General features: G+C 40.6%; 1 protein-coding gene across 1 annotated transcript in view; it reads right to left on the reverse strand.

Moving 5' to 3' along the window:
• MDFIC (MyoD family inhibitor domain containing) overlaps nt 1–13,371 on the reverse strand; it is a 94,476-nt gene that overhangs the window by 17,374 nt on the left and 63,731 nt on the right. The gene's annotated exons all lie outside the window — the stretch shown is intronic.

The raw sequence follows: 13,371 nt of genomic DNA on the forward strand, positions 1-13,371 counted from the left end.
GTTAAGATTTGCTTTATATATTTAGACAGTCCAATATTGGCACATAAATATGTACAAATGTTACATCCTCTTGTTGGACTGACTACTTTAGTTATTATTACTTTTATCTTTTAACCTCCTAGTCGCTTTATAAATGATTACTCTACCACATTTACAACACTAGACTATTCTGAATTTTACTATATATTGATCTTTACCTGTAAGATTTATGTTCATATGTTTTCCTTTTACTAATTGGTGCCCTTTCTCTTCATCTTAAAAAAGGTCAGTCTAATGGTGATAAAGTTGTTTTGTTTTTGCTTGTCTGAAAACGCTCTTTATCTCCTCCTTAATTCTGAAGAACAACTTTGCTTAGGTAGCGTATTCTGGGTTGGAAGTTTTCTTTCTGCATTTTGAACATATTGTGCTACTCCCTTCTGTTTTGTAAAGTTTCTGCTGAAAAATCTGCTTATAGTCTTATGGATGTTCCCTTATATGTAACAAAGTGTTTTTCTCTAGCTACTTTTAAGATTCTCTCCTTGGCTTTAAATTTTGACATTTTAATGATAATGTCCCTTGATGTAGATCTCTTTGGGTTACCTTATTTGGAAATTTGGGAGCTTCCTGAATCTAGATGTCTGTTTCCTTCCCATGTAAGGAAAGTTTTCTACCCCTTTCCCTCTCTCTCCTCTTTCTGGGGCCCCATAACATAAATGTTTGTCCACTTGATGTTATGTCATATATTCCTTAATCTATCTTCACTTTCTTTTTATCCCACTACTCTGATTGAAGAGTTCCGCTGCCCTATCTTCAGGTTCACAGCTCCTTCCTTCTACTTGATATACACCTCAGGTGTATTTTTCAGTGCAGTTTTGTATTCTTCAGCTTTGTGACTTCATATTTGATACTACTGCATATTCCTGTCTTTGCTGAAGTTCTCACTATGTTCATCCATTCTTCCCTTATTTTGAACTATTTACCAGGTAAATAATTTATCTCTGCTTCATTAAGGACGTGTGTGTGTGTGTGTGTTTCCCTGTTCTTTCATTTGGAACATATTACTGTTTCTTCAATTTCCTTGACTCTTTGTCTTTTCTTCTATGCATTAGAAAGAACCACCACCTCTCCCAGTCTTGAAAGAGTAGCCTTGGGTAGGAGACGAACCTTACCATTAAATCGTGCCTGAGCTCTTGGTTGTCTCAAAACATTTGTGATTATTCAAGCAGCTTATTTTGTTTCTTGTGGCTCTCAGTATTTGAGGTTATGCCAAGACCTATCAGTGTTCCTAAGAGGAGGATCTCAGTCAGCACCTAAAGCCAGGATCATTGGAAGCCAGACCCTCAGGCAACAGCCTTTAAATATACAAATACTTTATACTCCTGTAGGACCCTAAGCGTAAGTTCCACCAGCCACCAGGGCCAGGCAGTCTAGTCTCGGGGTAGCAGTCACGAAATCAGGATGTCAGACAAGGGTACAAGTGTCTTCCAGGAGATACCAGTGATCTGTAGCAAAGCAGAAGGTACATAGATGGCACCCATGGACACCCATCCCCAAGTGCAACTCTGTAGGCTTCTACATTGTGCCAAATCGGAAGCCTGCCCCTCAGATCAAAGCTCAGTTGAAGGAAATAGGCATCTTTCACAAACAAACACACTGGGGGTGCACTTTAGTCTTCCGTCTGTGCAATGCCCTGGGAGTACTAGTCTGCCAAGGACTGTCTCTCGATTTGTTACATCCCATGGGACCTGGGAATGCAAGTTCTGCCGGCCAGCAGAGCTAGGCGATCATGGAGCATTCCCTGTATGGCAGCCATAAAAACTGGTCACCAGATGTGTGTAAAAGCTCCTCTCCAGGAGATACTGGTGCACGGGAGCTTAGTGGAGGGAGAGCGTGAAGATAGTGCCTGCCCTCTGAGGTCGCTGGAGAGGTTTACAGCAGGCCCTTAGATGTGTGTTTCATTAGAAGCCTGCCTCTCAGGGTGCAGCTATGAAGATAAGCTAATAGGCCTCTTTCATAGACTTCCTTAGACTGTTGCCTCGGGTTGTGTCCTGGGGGTGGTAGCCATTTAAGGAGTCTTTCTCCATTGGTGATAGTCCTGTGGGATCCTTGAGTGTAAGCCCTAGTGGCGACCAGAGCCAGGTGATCTAGAGGTGTCCCCAGGGCAGCAGCTGCAAGAATCAGGACGCTAGAGGAGGGCACAAATCCCTCGCACTGGGAGATTCCAGTGCGCTGGAGGGAGGCAGAGGGGTGAGGAGAGCTTTAGTAGGCCCCTAGGTGTGTGTTAAATCAACCCCTCGGGCTGACTTTAAGCAAATAAGGCCCTTTTACGTAATGTTTGGCACTTTGCAATTGGCTGTCTCTGTACCAGTCCCCGGTGACAGGTGAGGCCCAGCACGCGAGCCCTTTAAGAGCTGTTTCTCGGTCCCTAGCCTTGTGGTCTTACTGAAATGAGTCCCAGTGGTTTTGTTTTGGGGGCTTGTCTCTCTAGTGCAGGTCTGAGAAGTTGGGGACCTGAATGTGGGGTTTAAACTCCTCACCCCCTCAGAGAGAAGCTCTAGGTTTTCTGTTTCCTTCTGATTGTGGCTCACTGTACCAGGGGTGGGATTAATGGTGACATTGTGTGTCAGCTTCTCATCTGCTTTGAGGTGGGATTTTTTTTTTTTCTCATTCACCTGATGTGAGTTGCTCAGCTAGTATTCAGGGGTTTTTTTTGTTGTTGTTTTTTTTATATTAGAGGAACTTGTCCCATATGTAGCTACAGATTTTGTGTGTCTTAGAGCCTGGACTCACCTCCTCCCAGTGTCACCAACTGGAACCAGAAGTCCCCATGTAGAATGTTTTCAGGCTAGCATCAGTGACTATTACAGAACTCCCAGGCTTGGACAGGTCACCTGAGACAGGAGGTCTGCATGGGAGCATGGGAGTAAACAAACACAAAGGAAGCTGGCAGTATTCACAGCCCTGGGATCAGGCAGCTGAGCGGGCCCAGCAGGAGGAGCCTCACTTGAGATATGTGCCCCCAGCCCCCACCTCCAGAAGAGCCAGGCTCACACCAAAGAGGCACAGCAGTCCGCCAGGCACCGCAGGCAAGATGAAGGGGAACCAGCCAAGGGAAACGTTAGGGTGAAATGAGACACCAAAGCACATTTCAAAGCTGTGCACAGGAGGTAAATCCTCTTATTTATGGAATTAACTTGTGAATTGATGGCGTTGTTACTCTTTCGCCATCGCTCTCCCGCCACCCATGTTACCTATTAATACCATCTGTTTTTTTTAAGGCACCATCACAAGTTTCAATGACAGGACAGCATGACATTGAAATTATAAGGTATAAATACCCGCACCTTCATTTAGTGTACAAACAACTCCAGAGCCAAGAAAAACCTATGAACTTGTTATTTGCAAGTACTTTAAAATAACAAATACAGATAAACCTGGTTTTCCCCTAAAACAATTTTTTTGTAGCCTTGCTGTAGTACTTTAAATTGTAGAAAGGCCAAAAATAAAACGCCTCTTACTTAGCTGTCTCCCAATCCTCTGCACTCCATCAGGGCCACCTCCCCGCCCGACTGAGGTTTTCTGGAGTCATTACCGTCTCTGCCCATTCAGACAGGCCAGTGCCAGAACTACCCAAGGAAAGGTTGCTGGTGGTTTTTGTTTTTGTATTTGGTTTCAACAAGGCTTCTGGCAATAGGAAAATAACACTCTTAGGGGCACAAAAACAAAGACGTTCCAATTTATGATCATCCTGCCATCTTCAAGAGTGGTACAGACAGCCAACTATTCTGTTGATTAGGATCTGGAAAATTAAAGCCTATTTTCTAGTCTTGACTCTCTCACTAGTGGGCTAAGTGACCTTGAACAAGTCATTTCACTCTGTATCCAGATGCATCTAGTAAGGGGGAAAGTGATCTTCAAGTTCTTTTTGAGCACTAAGTTTCTATGATAATCTATCATCTATAAATAGAATTTCAAATCTAACTCAGGGTCTTTTCTTAGCCTTGAGCAGAGGCATTCCTTGGCTTAACATAATATTCAAAGCACAAGGGAAAGTTAATTAACGTTGAATACAGGTTGACTCCAAGCTGGCTAAGTCCCAGGAGCAGAGGGTCAGATGGCTCGTGTTAGGTGAAGAGAAAGAGCCAGGCAGCGGGGAGGTTGTACGAAGTACAAAGGCACAGGGGCAAAAATATGATCGTTTTAGAGCAAAAAGTGGCTCAGTATTGTTGAAGCAGGAAAACCAGGGATAAAGCGTTCAGTTTTCCATTGCAGAAATGAGGAGGCAGGATGACTCTGAGGAATATTAACTAGGATGTGCAGGAGTTGGTAAGACCCTGGATGAGGCAGTGAGGGGAAGAGTCCAGTGCGACTTTCTGGTTCTGGAGCCATTTACCAAGGAAGAAAAATTGCTTGTTTTTCCTGCAAAATATTTTAAAACTAAGTCTGAGAATATTCAAATGGTGACGTCTAAGAGGTGGCTGAATACACAGGTCTGGAGCTTGGGAGATGGTTAGATCTGGGCTAGGGAGTGAGAGGCAGCTGAAACTCTTGGAGTGAATAAAATTAAGTTGCCGAGGGAGAATGTCCCAAAGGAAAAGAGAGGAGACTTAAGGGAACATTTAAGGAAAGGACTGAGGAAGAGGAGTAGGCAGAGGCGACTGAGGACTGAACCAGGGAGGAGAAGCTTCCAAGGCACCTCCCTTTCCTGGAGTAAGAGAGAAAACTTTTTCAAGGAGGTTGTGTCAAATACTCTATTTAGCCAGAGAAATGTCAGTGATGTAATAGAGATGGAAATGAATAGCAGTGAGATGAGAAGTAACTGAAAAGTGAAGAAGGACCACAAATGCAGATAGCCTTTCAAGACATCAGTGAAAGGAAAGAGAAACTGTGAGGAAGAACACAAGGGGATGCAGAACTGAGGAAGGAATAACGCACACACACACATCAGAGTGTGAGATGGAAGAGAGTTACAACAAATGTGCAGAGGGCTGCTCTTCCAGTGAGTGGGTGACAGGACCTGCAGGGACAGGATGCTGCTACAAGGGAAGGGAGACATCTCTTCCTCTGAAACAGGAGGTAAAAGGAGGTCCAGATTTAGGTGAGTTTGTGGGAGAGGCTCGGGTAGGGAGACCCAGAGGAAATGCTGGGAGCCCTGCTGAGACAGGAGCTACAGAGTGCACCCGTATTGGTGGCAGTGAGAGGGGTCTGCTGCTGTGTCCCGGGACGGAAGCGGGTCCGCTGCAAAGAATGAATGAGGGACCCAGGGAAGGTATGAGGGATTGTGAGAACCAAGTTGGGACTCAAAACCACACACGGGTAGTGACAGGACATCAAGGTTTCTTCAGCAGTGCTCAGCGCTGTGGCACAGAGAGGAGGTGAAAAGACAATCTAGACTGGAGGTTCTGAAAGGCAAGTATGTCAGAATGACAAGGTCCCAAGCAAGTTAGGAGACTCATCAAGAGGTCCACATCCAAATATATTTATATACTGGTATCTTTATATACCAGTATATAGATATTAAAATATATAGGAGGGAGGGTATAGATCAAGTGGTAGAGCGCATGCTTAGCATGCATGAGGTCATAGGTTCAATCCCTAGTACCTCCCCTAAGAATAAACAAATACTCAATAAACCTAATTACCTCCCACCGCCAAACCAAAACAAACATATATATATATATATATACACCATTATAAATACATAATGGTCACCTGGGGCTCAAGAACTAGTATGTTCATACTCATTTCTGACTAAAGGTATATATTTTTTAAAGGTAGCAAAAAATAATCAAAGGCAATAGGTTAAAAAATAAAATGGGACTGCTCTGTAGAATTTAGCGCACCGGCCTGGGCCCATGGCAGGCCCTTAAAAAATACCTGTTGACTTGATGGAATGGATTTGTATGGCCTGAGGCCAAGATTACTTTAGGTTTTACTTCTGTCACTCCACAGAACACCTTTTGTTGGAGAGCTACCACAGATGTTGAAAAGTTCTTTCTAACATAACTACTCTTCTGTCATTCCAAAATGCAATTTCTGCATCCCTCACTGAGCATAATTATTAGGGAAGAAATAAACTTCAACTTCTAGTGTCAACTTTAAATTACGTTATGTTACAGGGATGTTATTCCCCAAGAGGTCCAGTTCCTCCAGTTTGATTTCCCAAGAGAAGTCAGAGCAGAAATTTAGGCAGGCTTAATATATCTGTGAAAAACTAGCATATTAATCCATTTTGCTCTTTTCTTTCAATTATCTTCACACTTCCCCCGAACTCCTGATTTCTCAATATTTGTGTGACTCTTTTTCCCTTCAAATTAGGAAACAGGATTACTTACCCTGAACTATTTTATGATTATTCATTTTTTTCTTCTAATTGTCTCGTCTATCCACTTGCCAGGACATCTACCACTTTCCAGTTTCCCTTCGGTCAAGTATGCAAGAAGTAGGGAGACGCCCAATTAGCAAGGGCCAGAGCCCATGCTGTGCTGAGTATCAATTAGAAGCCCTTCGAAAGATTAGTCTGAAACACATTTTTCACTAGGTTGTTGACTTAGAGGGAAAAAATCAGTTTTCTGCGATACCTATTTATGGAGAAGTACTTAACATTACCCAAATGGTGGCAGGTAAAACCATGAAGTGAACTTTCTCCATGCCTTGGTAAAAGAGTATCGTTAAAATGTAAATACGAAAACAACAGTTACTTAGGAATTTACTACTTAATATAATTTTTAAATTCTTACAATTTTTAAAAAGATGTTTACAAAACAAGTATGTTGCCAAGAAATTTATACTACGAAGGAGGCTAGCGTTCTTATCTATTTGCATGTGCCATGGACACAGTATTTTTAAATGTGTAAAATGAAATATAAAAGATTTCAGTGGAAATCAGTTATGTTGAAACAGGTATCATAACATTTAAAGTTAAGGTATTTAATAAATGTGCTTCTTTTTTAAACACATTAAAAAGATCTAGTGATGATCTGGTAACTACTATAATTTTGGAGGGGTGATTAGCATAAATAATATTTCAGGAGTTCTACAACAACTATAATATAATGTAAAAAATCAGTGGCAAAGTCACAGGTACTCCTAATGCCACTTAGGTTTATTGCCTTCATTTAGAATTGAGAGAAATATTAAATTTTACTTAAAACCTAGTCAAATTAAGTTGAATTTTTTTTTCTCAAGTCATGGACTCCTCCCAAAACTAAGAACCCCATGAGAATCTAATTTAGTCTAGGAAAAAGTCATTGTCAAATACAGCTCCAAATTTTTATGTCTTTGAAGCTATATACCCACGCTTACAAACATACAAGCTAAGAATTAAACTATCTAAAAAGAGTATTAAAACATTATTACTGAAAATGTCATGAATCTCTGCCATTTGAGTTCCTCTAAATTGCCATAAATTGTTCAATGAAATCATGTAAAATTTCTAACTGAAATGAGTGAGGAGGGAGAGAAAATATGAAAAAGAAATGAGGGGTGGGTGTTAAAAGACTAACAGACAGATGGACAGAGATAGAGAAGGTGTGCTTTGAAGTAATGACCAAAATGAGGCACCCCAAACTCTGGGCTTGCAGGCCAGATCATCAGAGATAGAAGCTTCTCTGACACACATTTTCAAAATACCTTCCCATAGATCAGCTACAAAACAGTTTTGATATGAAAAGAAACCTGTAACTGGGTCATCCTGGGTTCTTAAACTTCAGGGTGCGAGTACACAAAGCAGACATAGTCCTTCTTTTTGAAAAATTCCATGTTCAAAGTTAATTTCTCTCTGACATTGTAATTCTCTATTCATAAACATCTTAGTGTCTATTTAGCCAGTAAAACAATAGAGCTTTTATGTGTAGAGAGATAGCAGTTGGGGGCACACGAAGGAATTGAAAGAATCCAGTAATAAAACACTGGGGAAAACGAAAGAAATTTACGACAGCACCAGAGACAACAATAAAAAGAACAGACTATCATCAAAACATTTTTAGTTAAGGACAAAGGAATGTGAGTATAATCCAGTTGGGCTCAAAATTTTGAATTTTCTCTTTCCTCCAGATTGTCAACAGGCAGACCATGTGGCATTGGGACATGAATTAAGGTATGGATTATACATTAGTATTTTCTTCAGTTCATCAGCTAATTTAAATCTTTTCATTCTTCTAGCCTCAAAATGGAACTAATCTTTTAAAAGGTGAAAAACACTTTAAAGAGGTAAAATTGAGGCTAAAGTGAAACACAAAATATAAAGAAAATGTTTTGATTTATCACGAGCATCTAAGATAAAGTTTTACTGTAGGTAGTCCCCTCAAATATTTAAAGACAAATTATATTCAATGAACAATGCTATTTTTCTTGTGTATACACTTCATAAACTACAGGAGACTGATGAGTCATGAGCCCATTTTTGTCAGAAGATTCAAAACATCCTGCACATTCTGTATCTCTTCCCAAAAACTTCCTCCTTTGAGAATTGTAGTATTATGCAGTGTCTAGTGCTATTATTGTAACTATGAAATAATCTTTGAAATCCTTCTAAAATGAATGGAAACTTTTAGTGTATTTTACATCATTCCAAATGATAAAATATTTTCTTAGATGAAAGGTTTTCAACACTCAATCTACAATGTCAAATCCTAGTGGTTATTTGAAAGATCTCCAGTTAAAAAAAATAGAAAGTGTCTCATATGTGTAAGTCTTCTAGAGAAGGCACTATAAAAGATATTCGTTCTTCTAATGATCTAAAAATCTGAGAGGGATGATAAGATACAGATATCAGTAACAACAACATAGGGCACCTTGTAATGGACCTCCTCCACTTCACCTACTCAAAGACATCTTTGTCCTGCATCATCAATCTCTTCCCCTCTACCAGTAACACTCAACCAATAGATCCCATTTGTAAAAATATTCCTCCTTAGCTCACAGACCTTTTACTATTCTCCTTTAAGAACACTCCTTGAACATTGTAGCTTAGACTTGCAATCTTAGTCAGACTGTTGTTTCTATCACAACACCAAAAGTATGATGGTCACCAGTGACCTTCACAGGACAGTGTCAGTGATCACTCCCTTGACCGTGAAACACATTCTTCATTCCATTTTCCTCATAGTTCTTCATTTTCTGATCTCTACATATTAGACGGGTCCAGAGCTCAGTTCTTGGAATACACCTAGTTTACTTTCTGAGCAGTAGTGCTGAACCCTGCATGCGTATTAGAATCACATGGGGATCTTCTAAAGGATGCTGATGCCTTGCCCCCACTCCATTCCAAATGAATTTGACCCCCTGGGACCTAAGCCCAGAGTGCTATTTCACATTCTACTCTCTTTGCCCAGCTTCCAGGATTGAGTACCCCCATCCTAGGTGATGCCATCCACTGAACGTTTAGCACCCTCATGGCTCACAAAACATCTCAGGATTCAGGTCTTTCCGCTGACCTTCAGCCTCCTCTATCCAACCACTTACTCACATCACCACTTGGGAAGATAATGGGCACCTGAAATCCAACATGTTCAAAACCAAACCCTGTTCTTGCACCTCCATACTTTCAACTGCTCAGGTCAAATAACCTGGAGTCATCGTTAAGTCCTATCTTTCTCTCACACTGATACATCATCCTTCAATAAATCTTACTCTGCCTTCAAAATACATCCATATTCAACATCTCACCACTGCCACCCTGATCCAACCCTATCATTTTCCAGCTGAAGGGTCACACAGCAGGCCCCACTTCTTTGGTCACTGTGTACATGTAGTCTACTCTCAGAACAAAAGGCAAGTGATGCTCAAAAATGGTAAGTTAGATTATGTCAGTCATCTGCTCAAATCCCAGTCACTGGCTTCCCACCTCACTGAGATAAAAATCAAAATCCTAACAGTGAGATAAAAATCAAAATCCTTACAATGGCTCATCAGCCCTCCCTTCAATGTTTAGTCTGAGAGATACTTGATTTTAGAGTAAGACATCTGAAGGTATCCAATGTCTTTGGTTACCTTCAGGAACAATATAAGAGCTAAAAGGATTTTGTTAGCGCCTTGTTGGATTCTCAAAGAAGCCCATGAACCAAAAATGATCAGTATCACTGTGTAAGAGACTGTCATAGTTTACCTATAATAAATGGAAGAGTTTTGATTGTCTTAACCTTTTTAAGCCTTTGCTTGTGAAAGTAATTCAGTGAAGAGCAGGCCACATGAAAACACAAATTTACTTTAAATATGTTTTAAAATTAAGCGACTAGGTTCAGTAGTAGTTTCCTTACTCATTATTTCCTACACTTTTCTTCTAACTCTGCTTGTTTATATTCTATTTCCTTTATTAGTCTATTTCTTAGTCATAGCTTTTACACACAGTATAGTCTAAATTCAATTAAGGGTCTTATCAATCTAAAATGTAAGAAGCTGTCAGCTTCCATCAACTTTTGATCCAAAACGCAAGTCAGGAATTTGGAACTCAGAATCATAAATGTCTGCCCTGTCATCATCTTCCATTCAAAGGCAATGAATGCCCCTGGAATGAGGTGGGAGTGAGGACTTGAGATAGGCTTTTTAATCATTTTAAAGGTTACATTTCCTCACACCAAGTCATTCTGTAGAAGTTACTCAAAAAACTTCCAAGATTAATAAACTACACAACCCATACAGAGTGGAGTCACGTAGGTTAACAATTTAGTAAATGCCTCTTTGGTTGCTCAGTTCTCCTGCTTTGGTAATAGATGTGCATTTGCATTATTCAGTGTATTGAACTCTAGATCTAGCCTCTCTAGCCTGGCTTGTCAAGAAAAGTATCATCATTACCTTCTTACATCTTCAAAGTTTCTTTCCTGGACCCTCTCCATCCAAATATGAACATACACAAAACTTTCCCATCTTAAAATAACCAAAAGCAAAACAACCTCCTTGGGCCCACACTTAGAACTATTGTCATCGGTCTGTTTCATCACATCCACAACCCACATCATTCTGGCTTCTTGACAAAAATGGCTCTAACTTAGGTCCCCAATGACATCCACATTGTTAAATTCAACAAAATTATTTCAGTACTCATCCATAGCTTTTAAGTCAAAGAAGTGGACTGCACCTGCTGTTTATTCCCTTGTCTCCACGACACCACCCTCTCCTGTTTGTTTCTTCTCTCACTTTTCTTACTGGTTCCTCTCAGCCAGATCATCTTCCTCTTCTCTTTGCTTTCTGACCTCTTCCCTCTCCTATCTTATCAGTGCCATGGCCTCACTCTGACTTATTCTATCTGACATCACCTCTGGAGAAAAGTCTGAACTTTCCACAGGATTGTCTCCCAAGTGCTCAAGCTGAAACCACACTCCCATCCCACCAAACTGGCTGGCCTCCAGTGATCCCTGAGTCACTCAGTTCTCAGCCATCTGACCTTTGCTCTTAAATCTCTACTTAAGAAAACTCACCCAGATACAGTTTCAAAGATCCACTCCAAGAGAACAAATATAAAGTGGTAGTATGCTTGCTTCTAACTAACTCCTTCCCTCAAGCGCCATTTGTATGTTTCCAAATGTTCTTGGACTGTGTATAATCATCTGAAACTGAACAGGTCTAAACCTCAACTCATGCTCAGCCTCAAATTCCCAGCTCTTCTTCATTTTCCCAGCTAAGTGAACTAGACTACGGCAGTCCTGCTCAGGTTGCGTATCCGGCTGCTGCCCTACTTCTATTCAGCTTTAGTCACGAGCCAGGACCCCACACTCAATCCTGAAACCCTAAAGAAAACCTTCAGGCCCTTTGTGATCCAAGGGTGGCACAACTCTTGGGGTTGAGAACACACTCTAATCTTAGAGAGAAGCCTGGCTGCTGTACCTAATGAAACCCTGGATATATTAATAGGGTCATTAGATTTATTCAATCCTTCTTTCCATTTAGCCTATTATCCTGAAGCTGGGTTTCTAAATAGTCTCTACACTTGCCACCCCCACCCCACACCGGAAAGCTTCCTGGCCAACCTATCTGTGTCTCCATTGTTTTACTTCCTCCCCACCCATCTCCTGAGTGAATGCTAAGCTCATTTACATTCTTTAGAGCAGTGGTCTAAGCTGAGCTGCAGAAGCAAAACCCAAAGGTGGGATCCATACCCAGCAGATGGCTGTGCCTGTTTCTTCTTGAACAGGACCTACAAAGCTTCAGCAATTATGAAAGAAGTGCTCTGAGAGTTGAGGCATGTTTTGAGATGTCTCTGTTTCAAACATCAAATTGTATTTCAGAAACTTGTAAAATCTCTGCTTTTCATCAAATGGATGAGTATGAGAATAATGCACTGTAGATCATAAATTAGAAAGCAAACCTATTTTCCTAAAGTTGAAAGGAAGTGCATGTAAATATTTACTTTTGGCCCTAAAGTAATACTTAACCACTTATAACAATTATCTACCTAAAGTATTTATAATTTTTCAAGGACAGCTGATTCACTCTTTAAAGTAAATAAAAAGTAATGATTTATACTTCGACGTGGTCAACTTTGCTGCCCCGCCGGTGCTCCACACACACATTCACACACCCTTCTCTTTGTATTATTGTTGTTCCATTTAGCTTGTTGGCTGAGCAATGAAATTTATTAAAATCCTGTTTTCCAATGGACTGGCAAATATTGCATCAGAAAGCAGAATTCTAAACCTTTCTCCCACACAATTATTCTGACATGGAACAGAAGGCATGGTGCCTGAGAAAACAAAACAAAACGTCATCCAAGCAAATTAAGAATGTTGAGGAGTGCAACAATCTGTCTTGCCAAAGTCACAGCAAATTTGCTTCTGGAAGCTCAGATTATAATACCACAGTCATATCATGAAGTCCTATTATTACCCTTTTCCACGAAAATGCTAGTACTTCTACAAGAGAAGATTTTATGGGGGGAGAGGGGAATGAATAAGATTTTACAGTACTCCTAAAACTAAGAATGAACCATTCAATTCCAGTTTTATCTAATTTTTTTCTCATTTTAAGATTTGAGAATGTGTAGTTGACTGAAAACCGTATGGAATAATGACAAAACTTGATGTGGTTGGAAGGCAGGAGTTTGAAGTTCCAAGCCTGCCTCTGCTGAGTTTTATCTTCCCACATTATCTCCCTTACAGATTTCAACGATTCCTGAGGTTTCAACCACAGGCTCTATGGAATGTTACAGAGTAAGTGTCGATGTTCTCCAATCCACGTCTTACCTGCTTCAACATAGACTAAACACCATGATAAGCCAGACACTAGGCTGTGTGCTTGAAGTTAAAAGATGACTAAAACAGTATCTTTGCCTTCTCTGAGACCACATCTTAGCACAGGAAGACAGTAACAGACAAAACTGAAGTATCATTTTATATTCAGAGGATACTGTGGGGACCCAAAAGAACAATTAGCCCAAAATTGGGGCATCAGGAGATG

This window comes from Vicugna pacos, chromosome 7 (assembly GCF_048564905.1).
Source record: "Vicugna pacos chromosome 7, VicPac4, whole genome shotgun sequence".
NCBI lineage: Eukaryota > Metazoa > Chordata > Mammalia > Artiodactyla > Camelidae > Vicugna > Vicugna pacos.